The 2,775-nt window shown below is 39.0% G+C and overlaps 1 long non-coding RNA gene across 1 annotated transcript in view; it reads left to right on the plus strand.

Moving 5' to 3' along the window:
• LOC103475353 (uncharacterized) overlaps positions 1 to 1,824 on the plus strand; it is a 3,951-nt gene extending 2,127 nt beyond the window's left edge. The window contains exons 2-4 of the long non-coding RNA XR_535323.1: positions 203 to 295; positions 1,432 to 1,516; positions 1,605 to 1,824. This is a non-coding gene — a long non-coding RNA (uncharacterized LOC103475353). The remainder of the gene's footprint in view (positions 1 to 202; positions 296 to 1,431; positions 1,517 to 1,604) is intronic.
• The last annotated feature ends 951 nt before the right edge of the window (positions 1,825 to 2,775 follow it).

The following is a 2,775-nucleotide window of genomic DNA, read 5'->3' on the forward strand; positions in this document are numbered from 1 at the left end:
CTTTAAAAGTGTGCTATTATTGTTACAGGTCAATTTTCTAAGCTACAAGAAAGTAAGATAGTGCTGCACAGATATCAAAATTTGGGCCAATGTTGATTTGATATTAATACTGTTATTTACCAATATTTTACATTATCAGATTTTTATTTGATTACTCGATTAGTCGTCAGAATAACTGGTAGATTACTGCCTGGTTTGGCAGACTGGATCCCCAGGCCCGGTTCTGGGTCCGGCAGTGCAACAGGCATCCTGCTGCAGGCGGGTCCAACCCAAACAGARCAGCTTCATGCAGAAGGTGAGCGATTCTGCTGCTGCTCTGTTTGCTCAGCATGCTCACATTTCAGAAATCCGGCTGGCTGGATCTCTTCATCACTGTCCTCTGCAGACGCAACTTTTCTTCTTCTTCCCCTCAGATGGCGGCAGAGCTGTGTGTGTTTGTGTGTGTGTGCCACTTTTTTAATGAGCATTTTCTAGACAGGTTGATGTGATGAGGACTGGTGCTTTCCTTTCCTCAGAGATGGGAAATGATGGTGGCAACCAAAAATTTCTAATTAGAAAATAAACAAACCAGTARCTCACATGTCTCTTTTAGTTCATCACCTTTAAGATAAAAAGCCAAACTTTTCTGAATTTGTTTTGTATTTCAGGTGGGTTTTTTCCTCCATTGATAGGTTTGTATGCTGTGCACCTCCTCCTGCACCTACACAACAGTCACTTTCTCTGATGCATATCCCCAGCAGACATTCTCCAATGAGAAGAGACATCGCCACTGGGTTTTTGATCGTTTTTAGATTCCAGCAGCAGGGCTTTAACGTGCATCTGTACTGCAGGGGAGGATATTCGGACATTGTTTTCATAGAAGAATTGAAAACTCTTTTCAACATTTTAGTGATTTATTTTTCCCAACCTGGAGGGTAAACCTCCTCCGGGTGGAAATGATGACTTTTTCAGGTCACAGTAAGATTAAAGGGATAATGATGGGACAAAACCAACAATAAAACTATTTTCTTTCTCTCTCTGCTTATAAACCTTGTATCAAAATRATCTTTCTCAATCATGTCTCATAACATAGTTGGAATGAATGTTGGTATTTCTGATCCTCATTGTCGTGTCTGTATTTCACTTGTTTTTTTTTTCTCTTTTTCTGTGTTGCACGTTTGGAGGGAGTTCTTGGCTGGAGCAAATAGGCAGAGATAGTGGAGACTGCAGCCAATGACAGTTTAGAACGTGGCTAAAAAATGAAGCAGTTAATTAAATCTGTCACAGAAATACTCTGAAATTTTTTGGCAGGAATCTCAGATGAAATCTTCTGAGCCATAATCTCTGCAAAGAATTGTGGATGTTTGTGTGTTTTAGAYAATAGCTCCTGTGAAGCAATCAGTAATTATGTTTAACTGCTCTGAATTAGTTTTCTTTTTGTTGGTTTTTCAGAGACAGGCTTCAGTTAGCCACTGCAGCGTTCGATGCCAAATGGGAACTCTGAGATTATTTAAAGGAAACAAGAAATGACTAGAAGGTACATTTTCTTTTTAAAAATGTCCAGTTTCCTAAGTAGTTTTGGTTTAAATTTACCATAACAATCAAAATGAATTCAGACTTCCTAGAATGTTTGCAGCATGAAGACAACCCTGGTCCTCCCAAAAGGGATAGTTCCTCTTTGAAAATTGTACTTAAATACAGCYTATGAGAGTCCAAGTTGTAAAATATTTCTTAGCTGAATACATAAAATAACACGTACAAGTCTGCCACCGCTTTCATCACTCCAGTCTTCAACGCGAACAGAGCTCTTGTGCTGTGTAGCATGAGACGAAGTAATTTAAAGACATGCATGCATCAACTATCCAGTAGGGGGCACAGTTTGTTTTGGGGGTTTTTCAGGCAGTGTTTCTCCTTATTCCAGTTTAACAAAAGTTAGCCACTCCATGGTGTGTCATCATTTTATTTAACTTTTGTTCAATTCCAAATGGTTTTAATAAAAGTTCGTAATAGTTCTCAAGCTCTTTTGCCTGCACTTTTCTTCTGATGTCAGTCCAGATTCCAGGTTCAGTTGTATTTACCTCCTTTAAGTCAACACTTTGTTCTCTGTTATATAAAAAACCATCCAAGTTTATGGTTGTAACGTCTTAAAATGTGACAAAATAACTCTGTCACTTTTATTTTGATACACTTCTCATCTACATTAAGGTTTTGCCTGCAAATTCATACCGGCGAAATGAAGGTACAGTCAAACTCTAATGACCAAGTCAATACACTTTAGCCAACACTAGAAGTAAAAAGGATGATTTACTTTTTTAGAATAAATACCTTCACAAAATATCATTTGTACTGTCAGAGGCAAAMTGGTGATCTGACCCACTGATCAGTGCAACTCAGGAAGTTTCTACTCACTTATCCGAAACTTCTGCAATCCCACCTCAAAAAGAGCAGCGTCTTAGATTCCCAGACTTCCAAAGGACTGCAGCTCGCTTCTTATATAACATAATTAGAAAAAAGCAAGCTGACGAGAAACAGTTGGAGGAGTTGGGTGTGCAGCTTGAAAAATCAGCAGCTGCATCTCCTCCTTCACCCAGGTTAAATTAGATCAGAAGACACTTYGATATTTCAGYGTGGTAACAGAGCTGCTCTCCGAAAGGGGAGCTTGCAAAATAAAGCAAGCATGCTGGATTTTTTATGTTGKGCTCATTTTGATCGCAGTTGCATTGTCCTGTGTGGATTATAAAACTGCTAATTGTTCCCATAAATGCAGAATTTCCCCTTTCARTCTGAGCCTTGCAG

This window comes from Poecilia reticulata, linkage group LG14 (genome assembly GCF_000633615.1).
Source record: "Poecilia reticulata strain Guanapo linkage group LG14, Guppy_female_1.0+MT, whole genome shotgun sequence".
Lineage (NCBI taxonomy): Eukaryota > Metazoa > Chordata > Actinopteri > Cyprinodontiformes > Poeciliidae > Poecilia > Poecilia reticulata.